The sequence below is a fragment of the Dipodomys merriami genome, unplaced genomic scaffold (genome assembly GCF_024711535.1).
Source record: "Dipodomys merriami isolate MVZ:Mamm:240054 unplaced genomic scaffold, mDipMer1.0.p SCAF_81, whole genome shotgun sequence".
Taxonomy (NCBI): domain Eukaryota; kingdom Metazoa; phylum Chordata; class Mammalia; order Rodentia; family Heteromyidae; genus Dipodomys; species Dipodomys merriami.
Window position 1 is genome coordinate 4460664 of NW_027206413.1, and position 21165 is coordinate 4481828.

A 21165-nucleotide genomic window follows, 5' to 3' on the forward strand; every position below is an offset into this window, starting at 1 on the left:
CTGTCTGGGTTTGGGGGAGACGGTGAGGGGGGCGCTGACGTCAAGGCCTGCGGAGGTCCCCTGACCTCGCCCGCCGGCTTCCGGCCCTGTTAAACCAGACGCCGTCTGGAGATCGCACATAACGCCTCCCAGGCCTCCTTCCGTGTTCTCGCTCCGGTTTTCTCCCCCTCTTCGTGCCCTACAGACGAAGAGGGGGCAGGCGGGGGCCGGGCGGGGGGGAGGAGGAGGGCGGGGGCCGGGCGGGGGGGGGAGGAGGAGGAGGAGGGCGGGGGAGGGGGGGAGGAAGAGGAGGAGGAGGGCGGGGGCCGGGCGGGGAGGGGGGAGGAGGAGGGCGGGGGAGAGGGGGAGGAGGAGGGCGGGGGAGGGGGGAGGAGGAGGGCGGGGGAGGAGGAGGAGGGCGGGGGGCCTGGCGGGGGAGGGGGGGAGGAGGAGGAGGGCGGGGGAGGGGGAGGGAGGAAGGACTTGGGGATGGGCCTGGATCACGTCTGAAAAGCTCCCAGGGCCTTTGGCCCACGCCACACCCTTCTGGAAGCGCCAGGGCGCATTACCAAGCCGCATCCGGTGGAAGATGTCAGACCTAGTGAACTAGGTAAGATGGCGGGGTCAGCCTCGCGTCGTCCGCAGTTAGACCCGAGACCAGTGGACTTCGGCGATGCGGTGTCTGACAGCACACCCATTCATCCCTTTTGATCAGTGCCCCGAAAAAGTAGATTCTTAAGCCAGGCGCCAGTGGCTCACGCCTGTCATCCTAGCTACAGCTCAAATCAGCATCCAAACAAGTTCCGAATTACACTACATTTGAGTGTCTTTTATCTACTGTAATGTTGTATTTATTACTTTTTTCCCTTGAAAGTCTTTGTGTATGGGTTGTATGTGACCGTAGTGAGTCTTGAACTCGGGACCCGGGCACCATACCTCAGCTTTTTTGGTTATGGCCTATGCTCCACCATTTGAGCCACACCTCCACTTCCAACTTTTTGCTTGCTAATTGCAGAGTTTCCTGCCCAGGTTGGTTTTGAAATGCTGTGTAGCTTGAAAGCAGTAAGTGGATAAAAAATAAACCATTTCATGTTTATATATAACACAAGTTCAGATTATTGCATAAACTAGTTAATACATATTGATCTTTCCAGAAACACTGGCATTTTTAACTACCTGTTAGCAGTTGAGAAAATGAAGTTGGATAACTTGAGCAATTTGATAACCATCAGGGCTCAGGCATTCCAAGGGTTAACTTTAGGCTACCCATTCTCAATCTGGAGACACAAATGCCCCAGCAACATGGCGCTAAACCAGGAAAACAGAGGAGAAATACACTTCATCATACTGAGGAGCAACAGTATCAATGGCAAGAAATTAAAACATTGTTTTTACACAAAACAAATATGGACATTTGGTATGATAGCCTTTGCATTGTTTCTAAAGATAAAATGTAAGTCTAAGGAAAATAGTTTTGGACTACATCTTCAGCCTTCACCCGACACAAAATCTGTCCATGGATATGGATCCCTCTCCCCTGTTTTCCAGCATCTACAAAAACTGACCTCCATCTCACCACCTATATTCATGTATGTATGCATGTGAACATGCTGTTACTGAGGCTTCTACTTGGCCTGGGCATTGTCCTTTAGGTTTTTCACTCAAGGCTAGCACTCTACCACGAACCACAGCACCACTTCCAGCTTTTTTGGTGGTTAATTGGAGATAAGAGTCTTGTGTACTTTCCTGCCTGGGTAGCCTTTGAACCACAATCCTCAGATAGCCTTCTGAATAGCTAGGATTATAGATGTGAGCCACAGCACCGAGCTATCACCAATATTCTCGAGCCAGATTCACATTAAAAAATAATTGAATAGCACTTAATGGGGAAAAGTATCATGTCTAAGGAAGCAGTAGCCTGCTTCCACCTAACTACTCCATGGGATTGGAGGAAATTAAAGTAATTGCCCTCAATATATATTTCCATCACATATCAATATAGTGAATGAAGTTCTTAGGAAGGTCTGCTTGGATATTACAGTTTTTCCACATGTACTTGATTGGCTGCTTCCTGAGAGGTCTTCATGATTGTTGAATGGGATAAGTGTTAGTTTATTCTATAAATGTTAAATTCTATAAATGAGGCAAACTAATGAGCTAGACCTGCAAAACTTACACTAGTGCCCTTGGATACAATGAGATGTAGTTGATAAACAAATTCTCTAAAAGTTATCTGTTTTTCAGCCTCCTCTAATAAGGTGTTCTGCTGCAGTATTACATTATGTTCAGATATTGGTATTGCCAGGCACCAGTGCCTCACAGCTGTAATCCTAGTTACTCAGGCAGCTGAGATCTGAGGGACATGGTTCAAAGCCATCCCAGGGAAGGAAGGTCTAAGAGGCTCTAATCTCCAATTAACTACCAAAAAGAAAAATGGAGCTGTGACTCAAGTAGAGAGCTAGCCTGGCGTACAAAAGCTCAGAGACAGCGCTCAGGTCTTGAGTACAAGCCCCAGGATGAGCACAAAAGCAAAAATCGATGTGGGTATCATAGGTTAGTCTTCCATGCAGGCAATATTAACAAATCAGATTCTGTTATTTCTGTTAAGAAATATGAACACACCAAAATGACCTCTATTCAACAAGGCACACTTGAAACAATGTTTTATTACTTGTTATTTCCCTGCTGGAAATTTTAGCACTGTTTAGATACCATGAGGCCCAACTCTTCATTGAAGTTAACAGATTATGTTGTTAGCACAATTGCCAGTAAAACACAATCTATTAAAATTAAGTCCCATGAGATAGGACTCTCATTTCTTATCCCCAAGGTCTAGAAAAGCATCTGGCCTACAATAATCTTTCAATACATTTGTTGAATAAATGAAAAACTAATATATTTTAGCTTATAAATGGACGCTAGACCTAACTTGACATGATATATATTTGAGTACTATTCTCTATTGTATAGTAAATTTATCAAAATTGTAAATGTGTCTTAGAATATTCAATCTACAATGTTATGGTATCATTTTTCTGTATTTGAATACTAGCTTCTACTTTTTGATAAACTTTTTGCACTTCAATTCTTTGTAGAAACCAGAAATTTCAAGGGCTGTCTCCTATTTCTTAGCTAAACCAATATAGACTCAGGCTCCATGGGGTTCCCAAGGGTTTCTTCAAATTTCAAAGACCAAAACCCAGATAGCTGTCAATCTTGAAAAATTTACCTCTGAACTTCCACAAGGGAGTTGAACAAATTTATCAAATATCAATTTGAAGTAGTGGTCACTGGTGACTTTTTCTTTCTTAAAGTAAGCATCTATGTTTTATGAAAGCAGAGCAGATTTTCCAAGGCTTGAGATCACTTTCACTTAAAAAAAAAAGTATTGAATAGTTCTAATAAATGCATCTCAACAGTCCCAATTATCATCCTATCCAAACAGTCAGCTTAGCACTTCTAAGACTAGAGCTTAGGGGACACTCATTTTACATGAGTAGTCAGGTTTCTTGTTTGCCTTTTCCTTTGAAGTGTTCTGCTTAGATCAATTAGTTTTCTACTTGCTCAACCAGGTTCTCATGAGTATAGGTCCCTAATGCTATCAATTTGATATGAAAAGGTAGAATTTCATAGCTGGTTGTTACATTAACTTCAAATCCATTTAAATCAAGAATACTCCAAAACCTAATACGACAAATTGTTTCACACAGTTTTCCTCTTTTTAATCTACCATTAAAGAAATTAACTATGATTATTTTCATAGGTAATATATCCATGTATGTTTTTCAGTCAAAATTTCGCTCAATGATGTTTCTGTTCACAAATTCTTCTCCCTAGAACAAAGTCTCATCAGATTAAAATATTTTACATTTTTTTGGAAGTAAAGTCTAGTGATCATTCATATTATTTCTTTAGACCTTATCAGATCCTGACTTTGAATCTGAATCTCAACTATAAACCATTAAATAGAAAAAAACAGCAGTCGTAGAAATGGTGAGACAAAGGACAAAGGGTGAACCAATGCAACAGTGATACTCACAAGAACCTATATTGGAAATGACCTTTACAGCTTGGGGGGAAACAGAGTGAGAAAGGAAGGAAAGCGGAGAAAACCAGAGAAAGGGTAACAACGTTCAAGAACTGCACTCATTTCCTTACCTACGTAACTGTAACCCCTTGGTATATCACCTTTACAATTAAATTTCTTTTAAAAAAAAACATGTCATTTAATGCATTTTTCAACAAATTTAAGAGCTTTCTCTTTTGGTATAAGTATTTTCTTACTTTCTTGTATCAACAAAACAAATCAATTTCATGCTAAATGATCAATAGTCAGCCAGTTTAACTACTTTATTTCCCCTGTGGCCACATGCTGTTGTAATATGTAAGAATGTATAAATCCAGCAAATTAAATATAAGTAAATAATGGAAGATGGACACCGAAGTGCCTATGGTTCCAAGTATGCAAAATAAATATTGCTGAGTTTAATGGAGAGAAAGTAGAAACTGCAAATAAGCATGGCTGAAGGGCAGGAGGCTGTCGATCAAAATGTTCCACAATTATTTTGGTACCAAAGTAGTAATAAATAAAAACATGGGCTTTCAATACAGTCACATGTCCTCTAGAAAATAACATGATTACATGTCTCTTAGCACCTGCCTACCCTACTAGACACACAAGTTATAAAACAATTCCATTGAAGAGGAATAATTTCACACCTTAAGAAAAGAACTCAACTCTATATTTTCTTATTTCTGTGCTTCTACTTTTATGGTTTTAGTGCTATTTTTTGGGGGGGAGGAGGGTCTGGTCGTGGGGCCTGAACTCTGGGCCTGGGTGCTGTCCCTCAGCTCTTCAGCTCAAGGCTAGCGCTCTACCACTTGAGCCACAGCACCACTTCTGGCTTTTTTCTTTTTGCTCATGTGGTGCTGAGGAATCAAACCCAGGGCCTCATGCATGCAAGGCAAGCGCTCTACCACTGAGCCACCTTCCCAGCCCTTTTAGTGCTATTTTTAAGTATTGCAATACATTTAAAGAACTGAATGATTCAGTTTTAATAAAATGCAAGGATTATTTTCTAGTTGTACTACAGTTACTGAACTCTGTAGTTCTTCAGGTTGATGATATGTGCTCCATAAATTATTCACAGATAAAGGTATTTTAATCATTTCTTATCAGCATTGATATTTTAAGATTCGATCTCAAGGACACTTCAGGTAAAATATAGTTTAAGCATAAATCCTATTATTGAGATTTACTTTAAGATCATTGACATTTTGGATTGCTAAAAGCTTTAAATCTCTCATAACCTATCCATATTGTTATGTCGTATTTAATGGAAACTTTTAGAATTAATATTTAACATGGAATTAACTTAAATCAATACTTATAGACTAATGCAATTTCACTTTTTGCGATCTGTATGAAATCGAGTTCACACAAAACGCATGGAGTAATGGGATGGTAAACCTGTACTTTGAAGAATACTTCACTATAGACATACTGTGGCAGCAGACTGATAGCTGGAAAAAAAGGAAAAAGTGACCACAACCGATTTAGAGAATAGCGAAGTGTATGGCCCTGGTTATTGTGGAGACGCCTCTAAGGGCCCTCCGCTCTGAGTTGCTTGGTTCTCGGGTCACCTTGCTCAGTGGGGTGGGGAAGGAGCAAGCCTGGTTTCATGCCCGCACGCAGTGACTGCTAGAGGAGAACATGGCTCTTCTAGGAGCCCACTGCCTCCCCCTTCCCTTTCTGTTTATTTCTGAGCTAAACCTGTAGCCAGGAGAGTGCCCATGGCGACTTCCAGAGGCCCAGTCCCTAAGCCAACCATTAAGGCAAGGGGTTGAGAAAACCCTTTAAGTACCAGGCATAGCTTAGAACAGGAGGTGGTCACCATTCCCCCAAGTGAATGGGTGGTGAAGACAGGACCACGTGATGTACGATGAGAGAGAATGAAGACTTGGCAGGATCAACAACATCTAAGCAGAAAAATAAGGCTTCTTTTTTTTTTTTTAAATGTAGGGTGTGGGCTGAAAATAGTCACCTAAATATTCAGCAAAAGACCAAGAAGTAGAGAGTAGTTAGGTCTCAGAAGTCTCTGGTGGTTTTTATTCCATTGGAATTCCCTTTCCTTGGTTGGATTTGTACCTGAATGAGGCTCAGTCTCTCTTCCTACAGAAAATCGGTGACTCTTAGATGCCTTGTTGGATCTTTCAGGGATTGAAAAGGTTGACAGCCAGGCACCAGTGGCTCATACCTGTAAGTTAGCTACTCAGGAGGCTCAGAGCGGAGAGGATCGTGGTTCAAAGCCAGCCCAGATAGAAAAATCCATTAGACTTTTATCTCCAATGAACCGCCCCAAAGCCAAAGCTAGAGCTGTAGAATCCTGAGTGGGAGAACACAAGCCTTGAGTGAAAAGATAAGTGATGATGTCCAGGTCCTGAGCTTCAGCCCCAGTACCAGAACATAACACACACACACACACACTGAAAAGCAGTGTCAGAAGAAGTAAGTGGCTACAAAGGAATATGATGATGTGTCTGGTGGCTGAAATTTCATCCTAGCATCAGCCTCTATATTTAATGATTAGGTTTTCACAAATCCCATGATAAAAGCTATTGTTTTGTAATCCCTTTACCACCACACTAACTAAGGGAAACAACAAGCCAGATGTGTTATGCTGACCTAGGCCACACCTCAGATGGTTTCCTTAGTAAGGAATGATGCAGGGCTGACGCACTGCTTTGTTTTTCTCAGCAGAAAAGAATAGAAACTTCTCAAAAATCCCCCACTAAAATGGGCTCCATTCTTGGTGATAGAAGCTACATTTTGGAAATATCTGAGCAGGATGTATTTTTAAGTATGTTTTTCAAATTTAAAGTACAAATTCCATGAAGAAAATTAAGAATGTATTAAAAAAAAAAGTCTAAAGACAATAACACCTAGAAGGGCTGACATTGATTAAGGTTCATTGTACTCACAAACTGACATGTTGAACTGATAATGATAATTTCTTAAAAAAGAACAAAAATCAATAAACCCTTAGTCTCCACCTAAAGAATATTATGGCATAGTTTTCCAATTATATATGAATGAACATATATGTATATAATGCTTTAAAAAATTAGTGCTTTTACCAGAAATTCTGTCTTATAAATTTCTTTCCTTATTAAAATTACCATGAGCATTTCCCCATCTACTAAAGCCTTTGTGCAGGTATAAGAACAGTTTATTTAAGCAAACTTGAGAGTTTGGTCTTTCAGATAAATCATAAACTAGCCAACACACACAGAATCCTAGTCTTCTAATTGTGCTACCTGAGTCCTGAAATTGGATTAAAGTAAATCCTGTAGGGAAGAAAGAAACACAAGTAAAATAAATGTGATGAAGGAATAAAAATGGGAAAAAAATCTGAATCAGATGGGATTTCCTGAGTTGAAAGTATAACTTTCTTTATATGTATGTTCACTAAACTCTTGTTAACTGCTGTATTACTATTGAGAACCCAATTAGTACTAGGATTGACACTGATCTAAAAGTGGAAGGATCTAGAGTGTGAACCCCTGCCCCATGGGTTGGCGTTTTATTTTAAATATTTGATGGGATAACTTTCAGGAGAATTAAGGTCAAAGGCAGTTCTGCCCTGTTCATTGAAGAAGTCAGCTCACCTGGGAAAATGATCCCTAAAAACAAATGATGGTGAGCATTGAGTGTGACGGCTTGGGGAGTAACTAGAAGTGCCTTTCCCTTAAGAGTGGATGGCTTGTCAGTAAAATCAGTATGTCTAGATAGAGCAATAGTTTTGGTTTTTGTTCTGGTACTGGGTCCTGAACTTGGGGCCTGGGTTCTGTTCCTTAGCTTTTTCACTTAGGGCTAGCACTCTACCACCTGAGCCATAGTGTTTGGTTGGAGATAAATGTCTTGCAGCCTTCCCTGAAACTGCCCCTCCCACCTCCCCTGCCAAGCTGGCTTTGAACTACAATCCCTACATCTCAGCTTCCTGAGTAGCTAGGATTACAAGTGTGAACCACTAGCACCTGGCTAAGCACCTGGCTAAGCAACATTTCTAACATTTCAGATTCCCCTTAAATTACCCAATCTGCCTACCACCTGTGCTATCATTAATATTGTCCTTTAGAACCAATTCAGTTTTTATAACATAAATTCTTTATATTGAGCTTTAAAACATACTGTTATTTCAATTGGAAAACAGCATCACTCAGTCCAAACAGAGATAAAACAAAACTTTACAAATTCATGAAAAAAAAAATGTAACAACAAGAAAAGAATTAGTTAAGGCTAATGAATACTGCTTGCCCAAGGCTCTTGAGCCCGAGGCCTGTTTACAACAAGAAAAAAATTAAAAGATTGAGAGGCTAAAGAGGAATTAGCAGGTGTTAAAAGCATTACTGACAAAACACAGCCTGTCTGTCCAAGGACTTCCTTCTAAGAGCTGCAAGGAAATTAAATCACTTTCACTATGTGATTCAGTGTTATTTATATCACCTAACATCCTGTCTAGCAGTGCACACCTCTCTCCAGCAAACACTGGACTAAAAGGAGCTGCCTTGTGTGGAAACAGAGGCCCTAGGCCAGCCTTAAGACCTGCTCAGATTTGGGGGAGTTGCCTCTGCTGTACAGCTGATCTGATCTGTTGGTCAGGGTAGGTTCTCACATTTTATGAATTCTCCTGTTATGAAGAGTCAGCCAGTCAAAGACAGCTCCTACTGATAATCCTAGCTACTCAGAAGGCTGAGATCTGAGTAGCAAGGTTCAAAGCCAGCCTGGGCAGAATAGTCTGTGAGACTCTTTTCTCCAGTTAACCAGCAAAAAGCCAGAATTGGAGATACAAGTCAGCCTTGAACAAAAAGACAAGCGAGAGTGTGAGGCCCTGAATTCAAGCTCCAGTACCAACCCCCTAGCCCAGCAGCATTTGTTTTCTTAAACAATGAATAGGAACTAAAGTGAAGCTACAATAAAATCTCAGCCTCAGACCTATTCACTAGCTTTGTGACCTTGGGAAGTTACCTTCCTAAGCCTCAGTTTTCTCCTCTACAAAATGTATTTAATAATAACTACTTCAAAGTATGGGGAGTCAAGAAGTTAGCATAGCACCTACCACATTAAGTTTAAGGTCACTGTAACTGGTTCTAAGAAAAATGGAAAATGAAATCTGTTTGTTTAATGGACAGCAGGTGGGCAAAAGTAGAGTGTATAAGTCATTGGTTCTCTTACTATTTTTCTTTCCCTTTTATTAAACATATAGATTGCTAATAATGTGATCCCTGTTTATTTTTTAATAATGTGATCTCTCTTAGGAATCAAACATAAAATACTGTATTTCTATTGTGTGTGTGTGTGTGTGTGTGTGTGCATGTGCACACGTGTGCTCATACTGAGGCTTGAACTCAAGGCTGTAACCTCTCGATTGACTGATTTCACTTAAGGCTGACACTACCACTTCAGCCACAGCTCAACTTCCAGCTTTTTGCTGGTTAATTGGAGAGTCTCACAGAATTTTCTGCATGAGCCACCAGGTTTCTGCTGAAATCTCTTCTGAGAATAGAACACGAACTGTTTTGATCGTTTTTTTCCCCTAGCTGCATGCATGTTTTGTCCATCAGCAGGGTAATTTGCTGGTACTCTTAGAGATTCTTGAAGTGTAAGAAATACATTATGACTCTCTTGTACCTTCAAGGCAGTTAGAAAAAAAATCTAATAAAAATATGAGCCCATAGCCAGGTATCAGCTTCACATCCGCTATCCTAGCTACTCAGAAGACTAATGTCTGGAGAATCATAGTTTAAAGCCAGCCCAGGTAGAAAAGTCTACAAGACTAAATTTCTCAAAATATTTAGCAAGAAGCTGGGGTGGAACTGGCTTAAGTGGTAGAGCACCAAGTGAGCAAGGAAGCTGAACAAAAGACTTGAGTCCTTGAATTCAAATCCCAATACCAAAAATGTTTCTTAAGTAAGTGATGAAAATAATATAAATGGCCACCGGGCAAGTAAGAATATGCTCAGTGTTTACAGAAATATGAAAAGACACAAAACTGATTCATAATTTTTCAACTATAAGTATTTTGATGATGTGTTTAGCTATCAAATACCCAGGGTTGGTGGATCAGTAAGCTGGTTAGAAAATATAAACACCTGTAATATTGGTAGGAATATAAAGTGATACAAAACTTTTACAAGACAATTTGGCAACAACCTCCAAAAAACAACATAAGCTTTAATTTAGTTATACAATAGTGCTATTAATTGATCTCAGAGATAATAAAAATAAATACTTGAGAATTTTATAGGTATATGGAATTCGTATATCAAAGTAAGAAATCAGAATAACCCAGTTGTTATTCAGTGTTAACTTACCAAGTATGGTAAAACCATTGACTATTATGCCAGCATGAAAAATGATTATTGAGGTCTGACAGAGAAGCATATATAGAACATGACATACATTTGAAAAGAGCAGACTATAGTAAAATGTAGATAGCATTACCTTAATTCTGTTAATCTCTATGTTGAAAGATGCCTGGAAGTATGGTACGCAAAATCTTTATAGTGGGTGTAGGGTAGTTTTTAAAAAATATTTCGTATTTTTCTAATTGTTTGAAATTATTACAATGAGCATGTTTTTTGCTTTTACCATTAAGACAAGAAATAGTTGATCTGCCTTAATTTGAATTAAAATACCTTTTTATTAATGAGAAAAATAAAATTTTTTAAGAACTGGAAAACACCTCGGTTCTTCCCACTCTGTAGAGTGGGAAGTGTGTGTTATAATTGTGCAGTATTTTTAGTAAATCTCTGGGAGTCTTTGTGTTTTCAGCTCAAAGAGTAACCAGTTAAACAGGTGTGCCAGGCTGGTAAACCATCTGTTTCTCTGCATGGAGATTGTTTTAAAGAGGATGAAAAAGGATTAAAATCTAGCCTCGCTGACTGAAAGGCTAGAAGAAGAAAATTAATACCTTTCCTTGCATCCAGAATTACTTTCTGGTGTTATTTTCAGCAGACATACTTAGAACCTGCCAACAATTTTTCATAGTTTGGGGAATACATGCTTTGACTCCGTTTTAATGTATACTTGCTGAAAGGACACTGATGAATAGCTGAAGGTAGAGAGGAAATAGCCGTGAACATTAAGTTCTCCTTAGAAACAGCTGCTTACTTTGAGTGAAGCATTTTGCTGCCTGGGCTGACTTCAAACCAGGATCCTCAGATCTCAGCCTTGTGAGTGGCTAAGATTACAGACGTGAGCTTCTAGTGCCTGGCTAGGAATTCAATCACACACACACACACACACACACACACACACACACACACACACACACACACACACACACACACACACACACACACACACACACACACACACACACACACACACACACACACACACACACACACACACACACACACACACACACACACAGTTTTTATGAGCTGCATTCAATCACACACACACACACACACACACACACACACACACACACACACACAGTTTTTATGAGCTGCATGTGAATTTCCCTTGTCATCTAAGCTCTATCAATACTAAGAACTCAGACAAGACGGAGTTTTTGTATCAGCAAGTACTGGTACTTCAAAGGCTTGTTGTGATTGGCAGTCAGACCTGTTTACCCTTTCTCTCACCTCTCCCTAGAAAGCATGATCTTTTTCATTATTTACCAAACTTTCAGAGAAGAGCCTATGATATTTCCACAGTGATTACCAAAGTCAGTCATTACCAATGTCAGGAACTATGAAAATTCTGAGATTTTTGCTCACTCACAGCTTATGCTACCATAGCTTCAGGGATGCTGGGCAGAGAGTTAGGACTCCTGGACTAGAGATGGAGGGCGGCAATAGCAGTAGCCAGCGTGCCAGAATTTTGGGGCTGGTTCCCAGCTTCACTAACGTCCATAGAACAACACACAGACAGCTGTAACACACTGGTATTGTGTAAGAGGGAAAGAACCCGAGCTCACTCACAGAGCCAGACTATATGGTAGTGGGCAATAGCCATGCTTGTCCTTTGCTCTGGAAAGGTTACTATGTTTGTTACACTGAGTATAAAGCATGCCCACCTATTGTTACAGAAGCCCTTACTGTATTTTCTAGGACTGCCCTTCATACTAAACAACAGTACTTTCTCTATTTTTCCACATCTATGTGTGCATGCATGCATGCGTGTGTGTGTGTGTCTGTGTGTGTCTGTGTGTGTGAATATGGTAGTACTGTTGCTTGAACTCAGGGCCTAGGCACTGTCTCTTGAGTTTTTTACTCAAGGCTGGCACTCTACCTCTTGACTCTACCACTTGAGTCACACCTCCATTTCTGGCTTTTTGCTGGTTAATTGGAGATGAGAGTCTCACAGACTTGCCTTCCCAAGCTGGTTTTGAACCATGACCCTTAGATCTCAGGCTACTGAGTAGCTAGGATTCTAGGCATGAGCTCCTCATCTCTTTACAAATATCCTTGAGACAGTGCAGACCACAGAGCAGTCACAATATGTGTAGCAATCGGAAAGGCTCATAAAAAGTGTTTCCCCATCAAATGCTATAAATTGAAAGAGTTCAGCATCTTAAAAACACTAACTAATAGATTAATGGGTTGTCATCTGGAGATCTTGATTTTCCTCAAACCTATTCATATAAATAAGAGCTAGATAACAAACTATTGCTCACAAACTATTCTCCAGCCTAGTCTACTTTGGGGGTAAAGATAGGTTTATTTGATATGTGTAGGGGGTGGGAGGATTTCAATACACGCCATTTCAATTACTAATTATTTCTCTTGATAACTTGTTTCTATTATGACAAAATTTCAGAATGACTATTTGGTTTCTGTTCTTCCATTCCTTAGGATTGTTAGAAATACCTAATTTTATCTCAGCAAACCAACCTACTACTCCAGACTTAGGCCTGAATCTTGGGAATTTTAAAAGGTTAGTAAAATGTTACATGGTTTCAATATTCTAGGGTGGCTACAGTTTTCTTTTCCCTTCTGCTTTCTATGCCTTTGTTTATGTCATATCGCAAAAAAACTTCTGGTCCTTCCTTGATAACTTGTACCAGACATAATGCCGTCTATCAGAGATCTGTGACTGTAACAGAAGAGAGAATCTCTGTTGTCTGTTTATGCTAATCGGAACATTGTGTTGCTCTATCTTTTTCAATGAGATAAAGAAATGATAGCTCTATCTTTAATTTTTTAAAGGATTTGGTGTTTTACAGAGACAAAAAAAGGGGTTGTCTTTATAAAATATAGCAGGTAACCTTGAAAAAATTCCACATCCCATCTGGTTAACCTCTAAAGGAGAATTACCATAATCATTTCTAATTTTTGCAACTGTAATTGTCCGTGGCAGATTCATTGGATGTGGATATTAGATTTGCAGGGAATAGAGCACTCTTAACATCAAGTCTGTTACCTTTGTATTATAAGCAGGCTACTCACTCTAAGGCTAAGAATAAAACCAGTTTTAGCTTCTTCAGAAGCTCGTTATTTTGAAGGCAGTGTTTGGTGTGATCACTAGAACAAATTGTGGCTCATGGCCAGCTTTGCTTCTTTTCACGTGAGCTTCAGCATTTGAGTAGGAGGTTCCCAGAACCTTTTTTTGTTTTTGTTTTTGTTTTTTGCATCCAGTTGTGGGGCCTGAACTCTGGGCCTGGGCACTGTCCCTCAGCTCTTGGCTAGCGCTCTACCACTTGAGCCACAGCACCACTTCTGGCTTTTTTCTTTTTGCTTCTGTGGTGCTGAGGAATCGAACCCAGGGCCTCAGGCATGCAAGGCAAGCACTCTACCACTGAGCTACCTTCCCAGCCCTTCCAGAACCTTAGAGTGGAGATTATTTATGTATGTATTTTGGGGTTCCAGTCTGGGAGCTTGAACTCAGGGCTTGGGTGCTGTCCCTGAGTTTTTTTGCTCAAGGCTTACACTCTACCACTTGGGCCACAGCTCCACTTCTAATTTTTGCTGGTTAATTGGAGATAAGAGTCTCATGGCCTTTCTTCCCTGGGCTAGCTTAGAACCTCGATCTTCAGATTTCAGCCTCCTGAGTAGCTAGGATGAGAGATGTGCACCACTGGCACCCAACTTTAGGAATCATCTAATGGAGATGCATTCAGGGTTATCTAGTTCCAATGCTCTTAGATCCTACCATAATAGGAAAAACGATATAACAACAATAGCAGCAAAATATCCTAACACAACATTTTCTGTGAAGTTTTGTGTTTGCTTCCATTGTGATACTATCTTAGAATCTGTTCAAAAGACCCTGACCCTGCTTTATGCTAGTGATGAACTAGTAATGTTTGGGGGCCACCCAGGGCCTGGGAGATGTCCCTTAGTCTTTTCTGCTCAAAAAATTGGTGCTCTACCACTTGAGCCACAGCTCTTCTTCTAGCCTTTTGGTGATTAATTGGAGATAAGAGTCTTATGAACTTTTCTGCCCAGACTGACTTTGAACAGCAGTCCTTGCCTGCTGATTAGCTAGGATTGTAAGTCTGACCCTCCACCCCCAGCATGGGGTCTGCCTTGATTAGCAGAGATATCACAAGTTAATTGGCCACACGATCAGGATTAGAGCCCCCACCTCCCACCACTCAGACCTAGTCTTCATTAACTTGCCTCGGTGGCACTGAGCAGAGATTTCGTTGTCCCGAAGTGATTTAAGCCCCATATCTGAATTCTGGATGTGACTTCATCTGGTAAGTGACTTAGCCTCAGGCATAAATTAAACAGTTTCATTAATGCTTGAAGGTTGTGAGGATGACAAAAAAATTCTATTTTAACTAAAAGGGACTGTAGTAGCCTAAATAAATTTATGTATGTCTAAACACATTAAACAAGAGCTCAGAAGATTGGATACAGTAATTAAGCCAGAAATCCAATTTTTCTTTCTTTTAGAATTTTTTAAGAACTAACATTTTTTTTTAACTTGGTGAAAATTCTATCCGTTTTTTCCACCTAGTCACCTTGGTGACTATTAATGAATCACTGATTGGTTGCTTTTGATTCCTCTATATCACATACTTTTTATTGAGTCACAGGAGCATAAGAACAAAGACAAACCCAATCCTTCCTTCTGGAGAATCATTCAAAATCTAGGAAAGAACAATCAAGTGCTGGTGTGTCATGCCTACGATCCTAGCTGCTTGGGAGGCTGAGATGGAGAGAATCACAGTTCAAGTTCACAAGATGCCCTGTCGCCCAACAGCTGGGTACAGTGGTGCACACCTGTCAACTGTTGCCCTGTGGGACAAGGAGAAGTCAATTGGAGATAAGAATCTTACAGTTTTCTGCCTTGGCTGGCTTTGAACACTGATCCTCAGGTCTCAGCCTCCTGGGTAGCTAGGAACACAGACAGGCATGAGCCACAGACACTTGGCCTGAGAAATGGATTCATCAAAGTCCAGCCAGAAGTTCCTCACAAGTACTGAAATCTTACCCCACCTCAGTCCAGAACTCATCGAGGCTAGATACAAATGAAGCCCTCACTTCCTCTTTGAGCAACTAGTGTTAAGAGTGTCCTCTCCATGTCCAGTTTTAGGCTATGATACATTCCTGTACTATTTTCAGAATATGTATTCTCTAAATGTATTCTCTACATTCTTGTGTGATTAGGCAGAGGCAAAGCCTCGGGTATGCACAGCATTCTTAAACCATCCCAAGGGCACAAACTGCCTCAACAACTTACCATCAAAATGATGAATTTTCCATGATAGCAACTATGAGCAAAATTCTAATGTCAGTGCTCTATCAATTGAGGTGACCAATCAAGTTATTATTACCTAGAAGACATTTTCTTTGAGATTCAGAATAACAAGAAGGGTTTGGGTTCGTTTTCATTTTTGTTCTTGTTCTGGTGCTGGTACTAGGGCTTGAACTCGGGGCTTGAACGCTGTCCCTTAGAGTTTTTGCTCAAGGCTGGCACTCTGACATTTGAGTCATGGCTTGACTTCTGGCTTTTTGGTGGTTCAGTGGAGATAAGAGTATGATGGAGGGCTGGGAAGGTGGCTCAGTGGTAGAGCGCTTGCCTTGCATGCATGAGGCCCTGGCTTCAATTCCCCAGCACCACATAAGAAAAAAAGCCAGAAGTGGAGCTGTGGCTCAAGTGGTAGAGTGCTAGCCTTGAGCTGAAGAGCTGAGGGACAGTGCCCAGGCCCAGAGTTCAGGCCCCACGACCGGACCCTCCCCCCCCAAAAAAAGAGTATGATGGACTTTTATGCCGGGGCTGTCTTTGAACCCATAATCCTCAAGTAACTAGAATTAAAGACATGAAACTGACAGTGTCCAACTCAGAAAGGAAATTAATATGCAGAAGGTGGTGGCGTTGGAAGGCAGCGAGGAAATGATGCTTTGCTAGTAGTGGAGCATGCCAACCATTTTTTCTACAGGGTATTCTGGGTGGATAATGTTTGTGTGCACAAGCATTTACATCTGCTATTACTACAGGATCCAAAGAAGTACAGTTGGTGGCAGGTTGTACACAACTATCTGAAGAGCTGCTATCAACCTCTCTCTAAAGTTCCCATCAATTTACCATAGACTGGCAGTTGGGAATCCCTGTTCCACTGAGAAGTGTTGCCGCCTACCACCTTGGACAGCTCGAAGAGATTCCAGAGCCAAAGAAATGAGAAAAGACATAGAGACAGCAGAGACCAGGGGTTTTGGTGCTCACCGGCATCTGGACCCCGATTTCCCATAAGCAAGCTTATTTATTAGATTTAGTACCAGGAAGGTTACCATGGGATATGCAGAAAACAAGACATCTGTGCTATTATTACAATCATGGAGACAAAACAGAATTTCTGTGAATAGCTGGCTCCCTTCTTGTTTGGGGAGTGAAGATTGCAATCCAGGCATGATTCAGACATGTATTCTATTCTATCTAGCTTTCAAGGTCCAGCCCTCAGCCCTTCCAACTCTAAGGAAGGGGGCGGCCTTCCGGGCTCTTAAAGCTCTCCAGAGCTGTCCCCAACCTTTCCGTGGCTGGTTCTCAGCGTGCCCAGTACCATCGAGGCAGCATTCCAACCCCTCCAACCTTTTCCAGGTCAACAACTCAGCTTCAGAGTTCCCTACTGAGAGGCCTTTTGACAATAAACGTACTGCTAAGTTAATTGTGATTTTGGTTGGCTAAAATATCCTAAAGAATAGCTAATTCTGCTTGTAGCTCATCTAGTAGTATTTCTACTTTAGTGAGTTTTAGCTCTGAATCAACTCTAATAAAAAATGACAATGTTTTCTCATGCATTAGTAATAACTTGGTCCTGGAGCTATCTCTGCATACCAACAGTAAACACTTTTGTTTAACTACCTTGAGCTGGGAATGTTGATAGAATGTTTTTCACATAGAATTTCCAATATTTTTTTTTAACCATCGCAGCTTTTAATATAACTAAGTGCCATTCAAGTATGTAAGAAAAGAGAGGGACTGGCTTGATGTGGAGCAATTAGAGAACTAGCAGCTTGCCAGAAACAAATGCTAGAGGAAAAACCTTAAGAGTGAAAACACCTAGTCAGGCACCTGTGGCACATCCCTGTAATCCTAGCTACTCAGGGGGCTGAGAGGTGGGGATCATGGTTTCAAGTCAGCCTTGGCAGGAGAGTTCATAGGAGTTTTCTCTCCAGTTAACCACCAAAAAAGCAGGAAGTAGAGGTGTAGCTCAAGTAGTAGAGTACCAGCCATGAGCAAAAAAGCCAAGGGACAGCACTCAAGCCCTTAGTTCAAGACCCAATATCAGCAAAACAAATAAATACATAAATAAATAGTGAAGACAATTTATATTCTGGGTTGTGCTATGCACAGAGCAAGTTTTATAATTGGGAAAGGATTATTGTTCATGAGCAAAATTCAAAAACACTGCTAGCACCCATGAATTATCAGAATGTTCTCTTGCAAACACTGATGTTTCAAAACTAATCTGCATAGAAAAATCAAAATGATCATTTTACTAAACAGATCATAGGATATAGAAATGAGATGTTATTAAGTTTTAAAGGGACAAAATGCTAATAAAGACATGAACTCAGCTGCTATTGTTTTGATGTATTTTGTTTCCTCCCTTTTTTTTTTTTTGAGCCTGGGGCTTGAACTCAGGCCTGAGCACTGGTGCTGAGGGTTTTGATTTAGTTTTTGTTTGTTTGCTCAAGGCTAGTACTCTACCCCTTGAGCCACAGCTCATCATCCAACTTTGTGTAGATTTGTTGGGTATAAGAGTCTCACAACCGGCCCCAGCTGGCTTCAAACCTAGATCTTCAGATCTCATCTTCCGGACTAGCTAGGATTACAGGCCTGAGCCACCAGTGCCCAGCAGGTGTGTTTTATTTTTCAAGGATTCATTGGAAGCATGGTAGCATGGTAATGTAAGAAGGGGTAGAACTTTTAAGAGGTGCTGCCTTGTATGAGATCACAACATTGACACTTCCCCTTTGCTGTAGCTTCTTGGCCTCATTCTGATCTCTCCTTCCGAAGCTACTTTGATTGTAGTGTAATCTTCCACGTGATATTGATAAAAAGCCAGCTCACCAGAGGTGATACTATATAGATGGACGTTCACCCTCCAAAACTATGAGCTAAACAAACCTTTTTTCTTTACAAATCCATAAACTCAGAGGCGGAGGAAGATGGCAGAGGTGCAGCTGGGCTCTAACTGAGCTGTCTCCAAGAAACCAGTTTTAGCGACCCAGTGAAAAGTCCGCGGCTAGAGAGACACACCAAGAGAACTGTAACAGTACAGAGGTTTTGCCCAGAAGGGAAAATTCGGGCAGCATGCATAAGAAGACTGATTTGAGCACAGGATGGCAGCCCCACCGTTGAAAGGTACCAGAGACAGAGTGCACATGGCTTCTCACTCACTGTCAGCACGAGATGGATGACGAGGTGCAGAGAGCCACATCCTGCTGGCCACAGACCGATGCCAATCACGGACAGTCCAAAAACCCAAGGGAAAGCATGAATACCCCACAAAAGACAACCTCACTCCTCACACAACAGCTTCTGGAAGGTAGCCCTCCCCCCACACCAGAGGACACCATCTTTGATATTGACAGAGCCTGCCCGAGCAGCTAACAGATACCTTGGGCCATAGAAGCAATGACTGAGGTGCTATTTTTCAACAAGGCAAAGGAATCTGACCAGTGAGAGTCAGCTCCACTCAGGGGAAAGTTGCTCTGCCCAGGAAGCTTCTCCCAGGAAGGGTCAACTTTACCAGGGTAGGCATGCTAGAGGCATTCCCTTCCCTACCTCCCTTCCTTCCCCCCTCCCAGCAAACAAAGACTTTCAGTCATATAGCAGCTATACCTGCAAAATACCTGTAAAATCTCGAAAAAAAAAAAAAAAGAAAAGAACGGGCTGGGAAGTTGGCTCAGTGGTAGAGTGCTTGCCTTGCATGCATGAGGCCCTGGGTTCTATTCTTCAGCACCACATAAGCAGAAAAAGCAGGAAGTGGCGCTGTGGCTCAAGTGGTAGAGCGCTAGCCTTGAGCTGAAGAGCTGAGGGACAGCACCCAGGCCCAGAGTTCAAGCCCAGGACTGGGAAAACAAACAAACAAAAACCTGGGTAGGCTGGACAAATGGGATTGCATGAAGCTGCAGAGCTTCTGCAGGGCAAAGGACATAGCTAGCAAGATCAATAGAAAGCCCGCAGATTGGGAGATCTTCACTAGCTATACAACATACATAGGCTTCATATCAAAAATATACCTAGAGCTCAAAAAATTAACCACCCCCAATAACAAAACCTCAAAGAAACAACTACCCCTTTAATAAGTGGACTAAAGAATTTTTTTAAGTCTCCTCTGGAGAGAAAATAAGAATAGCCAATAGGCACATGAAGAAATATTCAACATCTCTTGCCATAGAAGAAATGTAAATCAAAACTATGTTGAGATTCCACCTTACCCCAGTTAGAATGGCAAGTATTGAGAAAACAAATAATAACAGATGCTGGCAAGGATATGGCCAAAAGGGAACACGACTACACTGTTGGTGGGAGTGTAAACTTGTTCAGCCACACTAGAAAGTAGTATGGAGCTTCCTCAAAAGACTATATATAGAGAGCTCCCCTGTGATCCAGCAATCCCACTCCTAGGCATTTACCCAAATGATCAGAAACAAGGCCACACTAAAGCTACCAGCACAACCATGTTCATTTCAGCATTATTTACCATAGGTAAAATATGGAACCAACACAGATGCCCCTCAGTAGATGAATGGACCAGGAAAATGTGGTACACACACACAATGGAATTCTATGCTTCCATCAGAAAGAATGATATCACCCCATTTGTAAGGAAATGGAAAGACTTGGGGGGAAAATCATATTAAGTGAAGTAAGCCAAACCCAAAGAAATCTAGGCTCGATGGTTGTCCCCATTTGTAATAGTCAGCCTATGTCTAAGATAGTTCTAGCAGAGGATCACAATAGCTCAATAGCTATGTACATATGACCATATAAAATGATGCTAATCAAAATGAACTCAAAGATATGGAAACGAGGTTTTTGTCGTTTTTTAATTTTTTAATGTACTGTGTGAAATTATTTTTTTCCCTTCATTTTTTTCCTTTGGTTTACCCCCTGTTGTCACTATTTTTTATTTTAGTACCCTGTGTCTTGTATATACATTTATCTGATTTGGGGAAGGGAAGGGGAATAAAAAAAAATCGTGAGACAAAAGACAAAGGGTAAACCAATGCAACAGCAAACTCACAAGACACTCTGTTAGAAATGAACTTTACAATTTGGGGTGGGGTGCAAGGAAAGTGGGAGAAAATGAGGGAGGGAATAACGATGTTCAATGAGAAATACACTCATTACCTTACTTACTAACTGTAACCCATCTGTACAGCACCTTTACAATAAAATTAAATTAAAATATTTTTTAAAGTACACAATTTCTGGCATTTCATTTTAGTAGCAAAAAATACCCCTCCCCCAAAACCCTCAAACACATCAGTTACTTAGAGAAGAGAATGCTCCTGTTTGGTCATTCTTTCTCATTAGAAGCAAGAAATCTATGAATACACAGAACAAAGGCAGCTGAAATGCAAGTTGTATCATCTAATTCCTATTGTTGGAACCACAGTAAATAAACCAGCATTTACCACCTCCTGAAAATGACAGAACTGATCAACAGGCTGAAGCTGAACAAGTCTGATGTCACCCTGTAGGATGCCACA

General features: G+C 41.0%; 1 long non-coding RNA gene across 1 annotated transcript; it reads left to right on the top strand.

Annotated features, from left to right (window-relative positions):
* Positions 1–486: 486 nt before the first annotated feature.
* On the top strand, positions 487–20705 carry LOC138819682 (uncharacterized). Its single transcript, XR_011369572.1, has 3 exons — positions 487–589; positions 12847–12928; positions 18601–20705. It is a non-coding gene; the product is annotated as an uncharacterized lncRNA (long non-coding RNA).
* The last annotated feature ends 460 nt before the right edge of the window (positions 20706–21165 follow it).